Here is an 18111-nt window from a genome sequence, read left to right on the forward strand (position 1 = left end):
TTCTGTATTGATAAAATCCATACTCCAGAGATGCGGCTGTGTGCGACGGGGAGCGTGAGATTAGTTTCCTGACTGGAACCTAGTTAGTTCCACAGAGGAGAAGACACTCCACACCTGAGGCCCAGGAAGGCACAGGGCACCGACAGGCAGACTGCAGGGGCAGGACAACCTGCACACACACACACACACACACACACACACACACACACATTCAGACGGATACAGACTCGCACACACACATGCACCTGCACTCGCACATACATGCCAAATAGAAACACATACTCACACACATACTACACACGTAAACGCACACATGTGAGCACACACACACTCTGACACACACACGTGCACACACACACACACACACACACAGTCCCCCGGTCTGACGCCACCACCCCAGTAGGAGCAGGGGGGTTAGGTGTCTGCAGGCCAAAGAGTGGCAGCACAAGGACAGACGTCTCCCTGGCTGTCTGGCTGCCGACAGGTCTGATCGATCAATATGCTGACTCTCTCTCTCTCTCTCTCTCTCTCTCTCTTCCTCTCATCCCCCTCTCTTCCCGCCTGTCTTGTCTCTCTCTTTCTCTCTCTCTCTCTCTCTCTCCCTTTCTCTCTCGCTTTCCTATCTCTCTCTGCCTCTTTCCCCCTTTCTCGTTATCAGTTTCTCGCTTCCTTCCTCCCCACTCCAGTCCCTCGCTCTTTGCTGTTCTACTTCACATTTTTTCTGCCTCTCTCTCTCTCTCTCTCTCTCTCTCTCTCTGCCTCTCCATCTCTAATTCTCCCTCATTTTCTGCGCACAGTCTACTGACCACTAACCCTAACCCTGCAGAATGACCCCTCCACCCCCATCCCCCCATCCCACTGACCCAACCCTGAACGGGTCCCTCCCGTCCTCCACCTCTCATTATCCCTTCATCCCTCTCTTTCTCTACCCCTGCATCACTCTTTCTCCTTCAAACACACAGACACACACAAATGCACGCAGAGAGTTGAGGGAGAAAGCGAGACAGAAAGAGAGAGAGAGAGAGACAGTGTATTTAACACACTCAAGGCCTTCTGCCACCTGAGCCAAAGCACCTTGCAAAATGCAAATTGATTGGACAGATATTATTGACTCTAAACTCTATCCCCGGAGCTTTGAAAATTACCCCCTCAAACTGAAACGGTTCAACTCGCCTCCCACCAGATACCATACAGAGATAAAACACACACACACACACACAAAAAACAAAAAAACAGCTGTAGGTTGTGGAAGCCCTGTGCACAGCAGTGCTCTTCTCTGCACTGGCTAGAGTAAGAGTAACAGTAGGTTTTATATTTTACCGCACACTGAAAAAGCCTCAGGCCCGTTTCATATTTACATGTCTCTAATGTCTTTAATGTATCTATCTATCTTGATTTAAGCAGGTAGTCCCATTGAGATCAAGAAGCTCTTTCTCAATAGACTGTGAGCTGTGAAGGATGAAAGCAGGAAGACAACATTAGCAAATATAAAGAGAATACATGACTTTATAAAATCACCAGCCTTCATCGCATTCGTCCAGCTGATGTGAAATGGATCTGAAGTCTTTCAGCATGCAGTGAAACACTTTCATCTTTGTGTGGACAAAAAAACTAATTTCTTCTCATTCGTATTGTATTTAATTTAATTTTTTGGGTATTTTGTTTGTAAAACTACAACTAAACAACTAAATCTTAACTGCTGTCTTTGCCACGTCTACCTTGAAAATCTCAATGGGACTGCTGGTTAAATAGAATAGAATAGAATTTGTTTCCAGCCTTGCACTGAAAAAAAGTGACTGTTAAGTCAATGTTAAATCTAAAGGAGGGCGTAAAGAGTGCTGTCATACTCAGGGTTTTATCCTGTATGAGTGTGTTTGTGTGTGTGTGTGTGTGTGCGCACTCTGGTTGGGTTTTTGGGGCTATTATGTGTAGTTTGGTGTCTGTGATGGTTTTTTTGGGGATGACCTCACCCACTGAGGAGTGCTCGCGTGTCTCTAATCTCTTTTAGATGGGATGCCTCTCTTTCCCATCATGCCTTTTCCTGCTGGCCCCTGGGTAATAAATCTAATGGTCTAAACTTCTACTACATCTCATTGCTATTTCTCCAAAAACTATACGCTTTATGTTCTCTTGAACTTCGTTACGTTGGGCCAGAAAGGAATGATTTCATGGGAAAATGTATATATCGCCTTTGATTTTTGTCTACTTTCTGGCAATATGGGCCGGCTTTAGTGGAATAAAAATTGATTTTTTACGCTTTTTGTGCATTAGCTTTTAAATTTGAAATTGTATTTGCTGAGCCCATTCGTGATCAATGAGAGAAATCTAGATTTATAGCTGTGATGTAATATAGGAGGAACAGCAACATCTGACTGGCTGACAGCTAACACTGTCCAAATATACAGTATGATACCTGACTATCTGTCTGTCTATCTATCTATCTATCTATCTATCTATCTATCTTGTCATTTGTTTTGCATCCTCTTCTGTTTTTTTGCTTTCTTCTTCGTTCCGTCTTATTTGCTTGCCCCGAACTCTTCCTACCTGGCCTTTATGGGCTAAAGAGATAAAAGCAGTAAATCCATTTCCTCTCATCTCCTCCTCATTCCTCCTCCTCATCATCGTCTTCATCGCCTGCCTCTTTATTTCTGTGAAAGCCTCTTTAATGACTGGGTTTGATGTCCTGGCTGCCTGTCTCCAACTTCGAAGAGCTTCCTTGAAGACCAGCAAATGGGCTTTCATAAACACACACATACACACACACACACACACACACAGGCACACATGTACACACACGCGAGCACACACTCCCCACGTTACAGACTGTCCATTGTGTGTATCTGCAGCCTTGAAGAATCTTGAGGAGTGTCTTAAAAGCATGAAGGGGTGTCTAAGAGGGACTGAATGTGAGCACACACAAACAAACACACACACTAATGGCCTCACATTAGCTGTCATTGGCAGACAGACACACACACACACACTGTTCACTGTCTCCTCCCTCAGTACTCAAGAAGGAAGAACCAGAACAGTTGTTTTGCACCCCTAAAAGAGTCCTATTCAGAATTGCCGTTATTACAATTCTAGTTATTTTCACAAGTCATATATAAGGGCCGTAATATCAAATTTTGTCCCTGACCCTGGAGATCCTGTGTCTGTCTGTGCTGAATGGTGTGACTGCGGCTCTGAATGAAAACACCAATCTGCTGGATGGCTGAGGTTAATTCTCGATCTCTATATAAATTGAAACTCCATTTCACAAAATAATGATAAAGCCTCCATATACTGGATTTAAGATTACAAAACAGTTTTGATGAGTTAATCAGATGCATTCTTGAAATATTGAGCAATGAACATCAGTTAATTGCTCAGTCCATAAGAAAATTCACTCCTTTGACCCATTTTAATTGAAAGTGAGTCACTGGTGTGTTGTAGCTTTAGGTGGTCTGACCCTCTCCCTTGCAAAGGGTTTGATTTCATTCATTTCAATTCAACATCAATATTCAAAACTTTATTGTCCATTCTTGCATGCTTTGTCACAGACTGTCTTGGCTTACAACAGACCTACAGTACATACAACATAATAAAAAACATAAAATGTCACATAGCAAATGGCATTCATGGCTTACCCTGCAGCTGTGGATTCCACCTCTTTCAGAATAATTTAGTTGACCTCTTTTTAATCTTCACTTGTGGACCGGACTCAGCCTTTGACAGCCACTGGTGTAAGAGACAATGGCCTGCTGTGAGAGGTGAGTGTGTGGAAGTAAATTACATTCGCTCCCCCTGTTACTCCCCCCAGGCAGTTACTGTAAATAATGAGAATGTGTTCGTAGTCCACGGGTTGCATAAGGGTTAAAAAAGATAGGGAAACTTCTCGATTTTAACCTCTCTCACTCCCTTTCCAAGCATTCTCACGTCCTGCAATTATCACCACACTCCCATCTGTAAGATAAACCTCCGCTCACCTTTGTTCAGAAAAACGGTAAAATGAAAACACATTTTAGTCGCCTGCATAACTTTTTTCTCTTTTTGTGTCTCACACTGTCTGTGTATGCATGTGCCGGAGTGTGTACATGCATGGCGGCAGCCTGCTAGGCCAAGGCTGCTGTTGGTGAAGAGGGACATTGATTTTTTCTCCCCCCTCTGTTTTCTCTGGGATTTTGACAGAATCATAGCACCATGGAAACAAAGAAACTGCTCTGTGACAGAGGAAAACCTTTCATTTCAGCTGGAGTGAATGGCGGCTCGCCGCTGATAACAACATGGGTAATCACACACACACACACACGCACGCACACACACACAAAAGGCATTGCGAGGCACTCGCGTATAAGGTTACGGTATGATTGTCGCATGTGATTGTGAAAATAAACAACTCAAAGGTCCCTTTTCACTAAGCTGCAGCTCGGAGACACAAACACAGCTATTATCAGGCTGTACAGGAATAGGTGTCAGTTAAAGGGTTATTTGTCACAAGTGTGTCACAAACAATATGGCCGGGATACAGAGGTATAGATACAAAACGTCTGCATCCCAAGGGTTTTTTTATTTCTCATATGGGGACACAATTTATCAAAAGAATTTTCTCTGAAGCATCTGGTGATTATGTGGGATGTATTCTAGGCTAATTTAGCATCATTTCGCTTGTGTTAAGAATACTAAGTTACAAGGCCACATTATTTAATTCAGTCTATGTTACACTGAGCTGACAATGACAATGACTTTGTCAAGTATCATAGTGTTGCGCTCCTTACTCTCAGTTGCTTGTAATGTTGGTGATCTAGGAGTTTAAGCTTGTTATACCATTGCACCCATTGTAAGTTGCTCTGAATGGGAGCTTCAGCTAAATGCCTAAATGCAATACAAAATTTCAAACTTTTTCAGTTACAAGCCGTTTGCTGTTTCTTGAGAGAAATTTCAAGATGCCTTTTAATCTTCCTGTAACCCAACAAAGGATCTGGACTAGCCTCTGGAAAACAAAGTCCTAATAGATAGCATGCGATAGCAACAGTGAACGTCCAGAGGCAGATTGCTCTTCATTAAACGATTTGACCCCAAAATATTAGATTTCAGAGATTCTATTGCATTTAGCATCTTTTTTATCATTATTGAGATGACGAGGGATCAAATCGATTCTGTGTCAAATTAACTTGAGGCACACCAGACTGCCAGGCTTTGTTTGTGTGTGTCTGTGTGTGTGTGTGTGCATGTGCATGTGCGTGTATGGACGATTCCACACATGCGTACTTTCATGTGTGCATGGCCATTCACCATGGAATGAATTGAATGTCTATGTGCAGGCATGTGTGTGGCATGTGTGTGTATGTACTGTGTATGTGTGTGCCTGTGTGCGTAAGCCTGTAGTCTGTGCGTTTGTAGCATCTCTCTGCCCTGGCCTTTGGAGGATGACTCGTCTCATCCGAAGCCACTCACAGCTAAATGTCCCATCTGGTAACATTTCCACGTCTCTCCGCCTTAAATCAATAGCAATAATTTTCCTAAGACCCTGACGCACACATGCACACACACACATGCACAAACACACACAAGGACACATGCTTAGGTCCGCGGTGCTCTTTGTTTCGGCTGCTATTTAATTTGATTGCTATTTGTGCAGATCTCCGTCCTTTGAGCAATTGGCTTTGAATGTGCATTTCAGTTTGAAACCAAACGATACGCTCATTCGACGACACGTACCGCATATGCCTCTCATATGCTCGTCTCTCCATTAAATTCATTGATTCCTTCCCCTTCAATATTGGTGATTTGTGGTTCATTTCTCGAGCGTTTTTTGGCTTGCCTACAAAGCGGCGGTAACGCAATACCACAGGCACACAGAGGCCGATACGCGCGGCTCAGGTCTCCATTTTAGCTCGCTCCGGCTGCAGGTTGGGCTGTGTGATGGCCGACGCTCTGCTGCGAGGTGCGACGTGTCGATGCAGCTTCCCCACCCCACCGCAACCGCGCATACTAACACACATAAATAAACACACATGCGCTCTCTCTCTTTTTCTCTCTCTTCCTCACACTTACACACACTCTCTCAGACACACACACCCACGCACACACAAACACACGGGCGCCGTGCACTGTGATTGATCCAGGTCCGATGGAGCCGACGCAGCGGTGAGTGATGTTTCGTTATTAATGTATCCAGATGAGATAATTACTCAGCCGCTCCTGGTCAGCCAGTTAGTTAAACACGCGTCAGGGATTATGATGTCAACCGGATTAAATGATCAATTACGTGCACACACACACACACACACACACACACACACACACACATGCAAACACACATGTTATATGAACATGTGGACCTTGAGTGTGTGTGTGTGTGTGTGTGTGTGTGTGTGTGTGTGTGTTGTGTGGGTGTACATGTGTGCGTATTGGTCAGTGGCCGGTTGGTCGGGGGGCCCTGGCTTCTGACCTTGAGCTCAGGGGGTCAGGCAGCAGACGGCCAGCCAGCTGGACATTTCCATCTCAAAGACCCCGAGGACCCCTCAGCTCACGCGCACACACACACACACACACACACACACACATACACACACACCATCTCCAAGATCCCCTCCCTCCTTTTACTTCTATCTCATTTTCTCCTGCTGTGGATGGTTGGATGGTTTATGAGCACGGAGAAGCTACAGCCATTCATTTCTCCCTAACTGGGGGTCTAATGGAGAGGTCTGCGCTGGAAACCTGAGCTCTTTCTGAGTAATGAGCCGCCCTTTACTGTCCACCATGTGTGTGTATCCTTCTGTGTGTGCTTCGTCTGTGTGTGTGTGTGTGTGCACTGCCCAGCCAGCTCCGTGCGGCCAGGCTCTGACCCTGTAAATGATGTCTCTCCTCCCCTCATCCACAGTGGCTCTTTACTGCTAATAACCTCTGATCAGATCTTAGATGGCAGAGCCCTCCGCTGGGCCTGGACTACCTCCAGCCCGCAGCCTGCTAATACGCTCCTATCAACCGTGTGCTTCTCTATTGGAGGTTGATACACAGGGATCCGCGGCAGGGACGGGTCACGCCCAGAACCCCCCCCCCCACACACACACACACACACACCCACGCACACCCCAGTCGACCACCTCCTCCATCTCTGAGGGAGTGGAGGAGCTGGGAGGGAGAGGAGCAGGAGTAGAGGGGGAGGGAGAGGGAGCCAGCCACTTCTCCACAGTCTAATGTAGTTAGGCCCGGGCCGATCAGTCATCCCGACCAATACTAACCATGTCGCTGGGCCTCTCCGCCCATCTTCTCCACACAGGAGCCACGGAGAGCAGCACTGTACATTTACCTGCAATTAGATTTGCCGGAGTATCCTGCTGGGAGTGATGGAGGCCCCTCAGACCCGGAGATGGCAAGAACTCTTGCTGTGTGTGTGTGTGTGTGTGCACGTGTGTGTGTGTGTCTGGATATGTGTGCATATGCGTACATACATGTAGGCATGCGTATGTGTATGCATACGTGCATGTCTGTGTTTTTCTGTGTGTGTGTGTGTGTGTGTGTGTGTGTACATGTGTGGACATGAGAACATACATGCATGCATTCATGAGTGTGATCTGTGCATTTGTGTGTGTGTGTGTGTGTGTGTGTGTGTGTGTGTCGGGAACACATTATGGGACAGTGCTGCTCGGTGACGGCCCAGTAGTGTTTGCCTGGCCCTCTGCTAAGGTGGTGGATGGATAATGATTTAACCATTGAGGATTAGTGATCAGATGAATACAATGGAGAGGCTGATAACTGTCTGTTTACCCTGTCCCTACTGGGAACAGGGCATATCTCTCTCTCACACACATACACACACACACACACACACACACACACAGACCATTGATACATTAGTTAAACCCCTGTCACCAAGCTCAATGCTAAACTCAATGTAAGCATGCGCACAACACGGGAGTGCCTTTACTAGAGGGAGGACTCTGCTCATGGTTAATTGTTGGCAGCTGATCAGAGCAGGAGACGGGGGGAGGAGGGTGCCTGTGTGTGTGTGTGTGTGTGTGTGTGTGTGTGTGTGTGGGCTTGCATGAGCGACTGTGTGAACCTGCGCTGTGTAAATAGGGCTGCAGTTTCGGACGGAGGGACTCTGCCTCGTCAGAATGCACACACACAGATTCCATTCCCTCGTCCCTGAACCTCCTCCCCTCCTCTCCCCTCCTCTCCTCTCCAATCGCTCCTTTCTTCACCTCCATCAACCCCCCCCCCCCCCTTCCCTCTCTTTTCTCTGTGATTTACAGCTCCTGGCCCCTCCCCACACCTCGGCAGCACATTAAGAGCATTTAAACTGTGGCCGTTACTAAACAGGGGTCTTTATGGAGCCAGTCCACACATCTAAAGCCCATTACAGCTACATCAAAGCGGGATAACAATGACTAATGAACAATAGATATCATGAGCGACTGTGCCAAATCAGTATTCACTGTTGCAGGGAGGGTAGGGGATGGAAGGGGGGGGGGGGGGCATTCATGACTCCATTCATTTTTTTCCCTCATAAAATGTGCGTCTGTTTGTGCATGAGTGTGTGGGCGTAGCTGTGTGTGCGTCCCTCATTCATACGTGTCCATTAATGTGTTTTTAGTTGTGTGTAAGTATGTTTGTGTGTGTATGTGTACTGTATGTCTGTGAGTGCGGTGACGTTTGTACAGTACATATGTGTGTTTGTGGCGTAAAAGAGCACAAGGTCACAACTAGTCTGCTAAAAGAGCATTTTGCATTGAAACTGTTACATTGGTGCTATCTATCACTGGGAGCTGTTATCCCTCATAGCACTGTGGGAGATATATATGATCTTTCTGCATTACCTGTTTGTATACCACCATCAACATCACCTAACATACACACTTTTATCCAAAGCACCTTGGAGTTCCATGAGTGCATACATTCTTACCATTTGTGGACCCAGTGGGAACCAAACTCCCCCTAAAAACCCCAAACCCTGGCAGTGTTAGTGCCACGTTCTCCCCACTGACCTAAACAGGACCACATTCATTCCCTCTTGTGTTGAGGTTATGTGTCTTGTATGAGCGCGGCGCTGTTCTGAAGGCTTTGCCCTGAGTGTTGAATGGAGACGGTGGAGGCGGCGTCAGTAATCCCATAATGGCAGGTAGATGATGACAGTGGAACCTGTGTAATCCTCTTTTAGATGCAGCTATCACTGTCCTTACCCCAGCCACTTTCCCTACTAATCCCTCCACCTGTCCCCCCCAAACACACACACACACACACACACACACCTGTATAGACTGACCATGTCATGCACATGAGTGATCATTAATGCACACTCATACAACACATGCACAGGCACACAACTGAATACACCGACCCTCTAATACACATTTGTCACACACTCAATGCACACACACCCACACACACACACTCAAATTCAAACTCGCCCCTACACCTACACCCACACACATACACCTGCACTGACTGACTCTGACGCATACACACTCTCATCAACACACACACATACAGACATGCCTGCAAACAGCTAGTTTGCGATCAATTCAGTCACTTTTATTCACACTATTTTAATGATTCTTCTGAATAACAAAACCTGTATTAAACAGTGTATCTTCACAAGCTGGATATGAGAACCTTTTACAAATGTTTTTGAATTTTGAAGAAAATGTAATACCTGTATTGACTTAAGTAAATTCTCAGATGTGTATGTAACTGTGTGACAATACAGTAACAGTATGTATGGCCAACTTTACCTGTGTAAATAAAAGTTTGAAAAAATTGACCCCACACTCATCAATGCTATGTCTTTCCTTTTCACTTTCCTTCTCAAACACACATTCACTCACCATCATACACACACATACACAAACACAAAGGAAAGGACGTCCCCTTGTTGACATAGAATATATAATCCTTCCCCCTTGCTAGATATAGATTTTCGGACTCAAGTGAGGGACAACAATCCTTCACCTAACCACTGAGCCCCTTGTTAAATCTGCACACACATTCCTCTTAACAGGTAGAGGCTGCTTATTAAAAACGGCACCTCTTAGTGTAGGTGGCTGAGAGGATCTTGATGGATCAAAAGGGTCATTCCTATTCAAATCAGCATTAAAATAAACAGGGACGTCCCATTCTGTCCGTTCCTTTCCCCATTTTATGGGATACTTTACTGGTGCAAAATCAGAGGAACCACCTTTTTTTATTTTAGACTCAGGCTCCATAGAGATGACACTACCTGGTGTAACGATAGAATGGGCTTTGATGTTCAATCAATATAAAATTAGTAAAAGTAATGTATAATCACCTGACCTTTTGACATAATAAACACTATGCCCCCATATGAACATTTAGTAATAAACAACAGAATTTCTATGTCCTCCAGCACATGATACATAAAATATACACAAAAAAATATACTGTACAAATCTGTATCCGCATATTAACAAATATTACAAGTCTCCCCATGGGCGTTCCTATTTAAATCAGAATTGAAGTTGCCCCGTACTGTTTGTGAATTATTTCTAAAAGGAAAAGGAGGAAACAAAGAGCACCTCCACTTATTTGAAATTAATTTTTTAGTTTGACCCTGAATAGAAGAAGTCCCGCCTATTCAACAAGAAGATTAAAATTTGGAATGCCCCATCCCATATCTGTGAGCTGGACGGCCTATCTGTGGAAAACAGGGACATCAGGAAAGCATCCACCTTTATTATTTACCTTTTAATCCTGTCCCCAGTGCGTATCTGCCAGCGCTCTGACCACTGAGCCCTCGGGCCGAGGGGTCGCTGACCCTTGACCCCCCGACCCCCCGACCCCCTCAGCCGGTCAAACTCTAACCCTGGGACAGATGGATAACGGACTCTATCTTTTATTTCCTCCTCAACACACTCTCCTTCTCTCCTGCCCTTGCCATAGCCCTTCCTTTCACCTCCTTTTCCCCTTCCTCTCCTTTCTTTCATCGTGCCAGTCCCACTCATGAATCCCTTAACCCTGAGATCCACTCCTCTGCACTCCGCTCTCTGTGTGTTTCACCATTACTCCCTTTTCCCCCTCCTACACTCCTCCCCTCCTCTCCTGCTCTCATATTTTTCACCCCGCATATTTTACCCCTGCCCTTCTTCTTTTCCACTCTTTAAAACCATCTTCACCCAGGCGATTCTTTCTGATGTCTGTTTATCGGTGCCGCTGAATGCTCATAGATTTTGTGTTGTAGTAAGATTATCAAAATATCGCCAAGACTGAAAATGACCACTTGAAAATGTGACAGCCTATTACTTTATTTCCTCTGGCAGAATCAAGCCATATAACTCCTGTAGGCTAAGTCATAAAATAACAATTGTTTCACATTACTCCACATTCCCTGACTCCTTTCAAAACAAGACCAGCAATGACACTCTTATATGCTTTGTGTCTGCTAAATTTTTTTGGTAATGTTAAAATGAAGGTATGGATATCACTCAGATATTCAGTTATATGGCGGTAAGCTCTGACCTCCAGTCAGTGATCATCATAAGGCAAATAACCACCAGTATAACGGGAAAAAATCAATTCTAGTTTCAGAAAAGCATTATGTTTTTCCCCTTGAAGACCATATCCTCATTTAACTTACATCAGTTTGATACTGCTTATATGATGTACACTATGAATGCATGCCATAAAGATCCATGTCAGCCTATAAAAGGTGTATAAACTTTATTCCACAAATAAAAAGATGTATAAACTGAGTATTAGGTGGATTTACCCTCCACTACCTCCCTGGTTATAAATATCCCTAACTCATTTTATTTAGCCTGCAGTGGTACATTTTACATACATCTTAATGGCAACCAGGTTGTTTCCACTCGTCTCTGTGTGTCGTATGCGATCATTATAAACATTTATGCAGCAAAAGAGCCTCCCGTGCCAAAGGGGCTGACGCTCTCGCGGATCGAACCTTTCGATTGATACTGAAACAATTTGCATACTGATTCCCTTTCAGTGCGCACAGATCCATAACAACACCGGCCAGCTATTCAAATGCGCCTGCATCCAGAAAAGCACGGAGAGACGCACGGCACTGGAGGAGGAAAAGAGAGGCTTTCTGCCGGACGGATAATTTGTCGGGGAAAACGGAGACGCATGCGGGGGCTAAGGATGTTTACCTTGGTCAAGATTTGGGACTCTGCCTGCTGCGGAGGGCGCTGGAAGCCGGAGGAGCCGGAGGAGGAGGACGAGGGAGAGGGTGGGACAGGAAAAAAACACACACGGAGGAGACGCACGGATGCGAGCGCGTCCTCTGCCTTTTTGCAACTCGTCCGGTGGAGTTAAAGAGTTTATGTAAATTGATAAATTGATGTTCAAGCTCATGTCGTTTTGTGCGCTGTTGTATGGGAGTGAGCTAGGAGGCTGGCAAAGGTGCACAAGAGAATAAGATCCTGCGGTAAAGTCGGGGGACTAGTGTGTGTGTGTGTGCGTGCGTGCGTGTGTATGCGTGCGTGCGTGCGTGTGTGTGTCGCAGAAAAGAGGAGTTTTAATGCTGACATTTTGCACCCTGGCACCCTGTTGAGAGGAGACACGGACAAAAGAGCGTTGTCCAAGTCTGACGCAAACCATTATTTCTCTGCAATCAGACGCATCTGCAGACTAAAGTTGCACCAGCTCCGACAGAATGAACCTGTATTATCACTGCTTTCTGTTATTAGTTATCCAGGCTGCATCATGTTTATGGTCAAACAGGTCTTCTGGGTTTTTTTGTTTTGTTTTGTTTTTTATCTTTAGCAAAGTTTCACACAAATCTTTGAAAAAATAGGCTTCATTAAAACACAGGCTAATGCAGTGATTCTAAAGCCCAGCATCGGGCAACTACCCTACTATTAGCCTATAGATAGAAGGAATTAGTGAATAAATTTACATTCTATTCATCATATCTATAATCATTTTTATTTGGAGGATCAAATGATAATGCGTAGTTGAATTGTAGTAGTTGAATGACAGTTGCTTTGTAACCAGGACATAAGCATAACCACAAATTCACGTCCAACTTCGTGTGCCCGTGCACGCGCGCACATACACTTAGACACACGCGCGCGCACACACACACACACACACACGACCTTCAAGCTTCAGAAAATCAAGCACTCTTTGCAAAACTGCAGTGAAGAAAAGCATTTAGATAAAGCTTTTCTGTTACCTGGCAAGAGCCTGATAGTAAATGTAAGCTTCCATCCTAACCGAGTGACGAGCCTCCTAGTTAGCCTGTAGTTAATTTTAGGTGCAGGGACACTTGCACCAGAAAGAATTATGTACCTGAAAATGTTGCGCCTCTTCATGGCAACCAGCCCCACCCACGTGTTGTTGTGGGTTTGGAGAAATGTTGATCTATTTTGATACGATGAGAGAAATTTTATGACAAGAAATTCATATTGAGCAGGCCTATTTGTAAAATCCTGGCTTATATGAAATCACTGAATTTGGATATATTCATACAGAAAGCATATAATAGCCTAAATGTAGGTAATTTAATGAATTGTGTTGTCGTACTTTATATTAAAATGATATAGCTACTCGCATCTCAGGGGCCAAAGTGTGTGACCTGTTGTTTTTGTAAATTAACATGGCAGGGAATGCAGCCAGTAGCAGCCCATCAGGCCTACAGTCTGTAGCTCACCGAGTAATTATTGTGATGCAGACTAGGACTCTATGGACTAGGACTCTAATTCCCATCCTGTCAGATATTTTACACAGAAAAGCGAGAATAATTTCAAGATTAATAGGATAGAATAATTTTACAAACACAATTTAAAGCTGAGAAATGACCAAGACAACTTAAAAAAAAAAAACTTTGTTTGGACAGAAATGAGGATGAGTCAGGGCTTTTAATTTCGCAATAGTGTCCGCTGATGTGTGAATAAGTGGCCTGATGGTCACATAGCCTCAGCCCTTTCCAGTAATTAAGTCATTTGGGTTTGTCACGGTCTAAAATACATAAACCGAAGTTTGTGTAATTAAACCATCATCGTGTGGCTGGTTTGGCTATCGTTAACACGGTTTTGTTGGCATAATTGGAGTCTCACCAAAGTTACAGGGAGTAATTGGGCGGCATATGGACACCTTAATGTAAAGTGATGCCTTATTAATGCCACATGAGTGCACGAATCAGAGCAAGTGACGCGGAATAACACAAGGGAAGAGGCAGTTGATTTACCCCTGAGCAAGGCAGCAGGTACAGCAGCTGCTCCTCAGCCATGATGGCATTTTAATAATTATAATAAAAAGAAAATCTGTAAATTCCTCAGTCAGTTGCAAGAAACTTTAAAATACGACGCATTTTATTAAGATAGCCTTGTTGTTTATTTGCCTCTGTTTGGTCAGGTTATTCACTTATCCTTTTAGTTGAAAGAAAACTTAGTTCGTTGTAAATGCTAATACATCCTGTTCGATTTGTTTAACTGATTAGCGGCTTAACACGAGGATATGCCCATACAACAAATAGAGGACCTCAGTGTTTAACGCTTAGGTATCAAATAATGTAATTTTTGCTTGACTGTGTAAGTAGCCTAACATAAGTTGGTTATATCCTAATTTGTCGTCAGTGCGTTCGAAATCACATTTTATTCATCTCTTGCTTATTTTTTATTTGTCTTTTCACCCTTATAATAAAGCACAACACATCAAAACAACGTCATCCGCACAACTAAAATATGTAGCCTAATAGTATTTTTACTGTCCTATGTGTGTTTTCCTCCAAGAAAAAATGTATGGATTGTTGATTTAAATAATAACATTATTTAAATAATAAATTAACACAAGTCACTTGTCAGATCTATATAAAACTAATAAGCCACATGCTGCGCAGGCCTCCATATAACATGCTTATATTTGTAGATTTGTTTATTCTAACGAATCAAAGGCCTTAGCCTATACGCTCCTTATGGAATTATAATTTTATTCAGTATTGATTGGCGCGGTGTGGTGTGTTTTCAAGGCCTACTTCAAATAGGCTACATAGGCCAGACACCAACGCTGCTGTATGCATCATGAGGAAAGTGCGCAGTAAGGAATAACTTCATATTTACAGACATATTTTAATATTAACTTGCATTTCCCAAATTAAATCATCGTGATTTGTTTGGGGATTTTCCGCATGATAAACCATACAATCGAGGCTTGTGGAGTTTCCACATTTATGACACTCAGAACTTAAACAGTGAAGCAGTAAGTTAGTTTGTGGTTAAAAAAAAATAAAAAAATAAGGCAAAGGCAATATGATATATGTACAAAAGGCTAATTCAGTTTTCCCCCTGCATCCTATATCATAAGGGCGCATCCGCCATAATAAAGTCCAAGTCAAGCAGCCTCATTTATAAAAGTTTAGTTTCACCAGACGCCATTTAGCAGAAGCTTATTCCTAAACAAGCTGTAATTGTCATTCTGAACATCTATAACGCCTGCAACGCCGTGTCACTTTGCAGAGCTGCCGAAATATTGATCCACGGCCCTCTCTGCGAGGCATTATATTGTTTCAGCTCGGATATGCTGCTGCAGGCTTCCCGGGAATGATGCGTCTGATTAATAATCAGTGTGAAACCTGTTAATATTTTACAAGTCTGCCCCTCCTGCCCACAAACCAAACGGCCAGCTTTCACTTTGCTCTGGTATATTTATTCTTCATTTGGGGTTAAACTTGACTGGGACGAGGTGGTGTTAATATGCTATAGTCACATTATTATTATTATTATTTTTACTACATCCAACTCGTGTCTCTATTTAAAAACCCAAGCTTGGCTGGATTTGTGAGGGACACCATCACTACTTGTTGGTCTCTGTCTCTGTTTCCTTTGTACTAATTGAATTGAATTCCGCTTGAAACGTATCTTTTTTCAGGAGTGCTTAGAAAACCGTGTCCCTTATATCCTCTACAAAGCAAATGTCACCGACTCATAGGCCGGGCCTACCTCGGCACAATGACCATAGAGAGCCAACACACATAAACGCACAACTCAAGTCGTGCGGACATGGCATGAGCCTATCGATCCGCATGAGAATGTGTAGATGAGGTTTGCTGCCACGTAAGGCCAGACCTTGGCCTTTACGTCCCTCTCGCTCTGTAACCCGTTTGGCTGCGGGTATCTATGTGCGCGTTCTCTGGATTTTGCGGCAAAATAAGAAATTATAAACAGGCCTGCACTCTAAAAATAAAAGCTACAAAAGAGGGATCTTTAATTTTACAGTTGGTTAAGTGCAGACAAATATGTGCTCTGTCTGTACGTTACAGGATGAAAAAATCCCTTACAGCTACACAATCAGAGAGAATTAAAAAAAAAAAAAAAAAAAAAAGTTTGATAGGCCAATTAAAGTTCTCTAATCCACAAAATAACAATGAAGCATATAGAGCATTTTAGTATCTTAGCATTTTAGACCTATTTTATAAATTTATACGTGACTATTTTCACATTTTGTTTTGGCTTTTCTGTATTCATAAACAGGCTATATAATAGTCCTATTTGCCTTGTTTCTACTCGCCCTGTCTATTATGTCCACGGGCCTGTACGGTTGGACAGCCACACTTTGTGAATTAGTGTCCCTTTGTCTCGACACACGTCACACACACGCCATTGACATTGACTTCACATCAGAGACAGTTTAACTTTTTCGTTTTTTTTCTTTTCTTTTCTTTTCTTTGCTTTTATTTAACTCGTTCAACCGAGCGGTGGGCCTATTGTGGGGAGCCTGACAGATGCGGGGCCTTAGCAGGTCCAGGACAGGGAAAAGTCTGAAAGGTTAATCTGTCCCCCCGCAGATGTTGGCTTTGGGAGTCTTGAAGCGTCACCTTTGACATGTCCCCCATTCAGCAGGGGGTCCAGCAGGACACTGACCGCTGCAAGCTGTCACCTCGGCCGGCTGAGGACGCCCTGCGCTACCGCTCTATTAGGCTGCACCGCCCGGGACATATTAGACCGCAGCATGTGAAGTTTGGCAGCTTGACACTCGTGCAGCAACTACAGCAACGCGGGGACAGCAGTCATGTCAGGTTTCAACATGTCGCAGCATCTTTCTTCCTGCACGGCCAAGATGCTATATAGATGCTGTAGGCTATATGAATATTTATGTGTGTGTGTGTGTGTGTGTGTGTGTGTTGGCTCTGTAACAACGACAATAAACTTTGCTCTCTCATTTAAATAAATAATGTGTTCGCGTTATTGTTTACTTTGTTCCATTATGTAATGCTTATATTTTATTAAATAATGCTATCTCGATCAAACACTCGTATACGAGGATTAAATGTGCTCCAACTCCAATTAGGACAAGCGCGTGCGCGTCACCAGAACACGCACACACACACATTCATACACACACACACACACACACACACACACATTCATAGCCTACACACACACACACACACACTCACACACAGGCACACACACACTGCTGGGCTTGGTTCGTTAAGCCTAATGGTTGAACAATAGACACATCTGCTCATCTTTTTCTATCAAAAGAAAAGGTACTACAGTCTTCGTTTGGTTAAACCGCCACATATTTCTTAGTGGTGCGGGGGGGTGGGGGGGGGGGGGGTGCTGAGGAAGACTGGTAATCAAACAATATTTGACGAGGATATTTGAATGAATAGCCTAGATATAACCTCACTGGCAGCCTTAAGACGTTTATTTAAATGACAGTGCTCTGAAGCAATTGGTTGAGCCTTTTTTTTGCTTCCTTGAGAAGAATCACTGTGTTTTCAGGTCTGTGATCTCGAGGTTTTGAGGTTTTGGATCCCAGACCCCACTAGTTAAAAATCAACTCCAAATGAACCCGGAAGTTTACTTCATTTGCACTTAATAATTTAAGGAGGACCGAGGATCGAGCCTCATTATTGTCCTAATGAATTTCGCATTTTCCTGACAACAGCTGCCAATTGAACATTAGGCCTTGTAACCATTCCACTTCGAGGTGTCGATTCTGGGAGGATTTTAACAGAAACCCGTCAAGATTTGCATTTTAAACCTTTCAGTAAGCTATAGGCTACTGAATATGGGTTATCGGGGAGAATTGGCTTTAGCAGGTGGTTTGATACCTCCCTTCCTTAATAAGTTAGCTGACGTCAGAGCCATGGGGCGGTGCCTGTATGTGTGTGCACGCGCATGTGTGTGTGGTGAGAGAGAG

The sequence above is a fragment of the Centroberyx affinis genome, unplaced genomic scaffold (genome assembly GCF_046629955.1).
Source record: "Centroberyx affinis isolate AG114_WGS23_722 - 3 ecotype Tasmania unplaced genomic scaffold, CSIRO-AGI_Caff_v1 ptg006209l_1, whole genome shotgun sequence".
NCBI lineage: Eukaryota > Metazoa > Chordata > Actinopteri > Beryciformes > Berycidae > Centroberyx > Centroberyx affinis.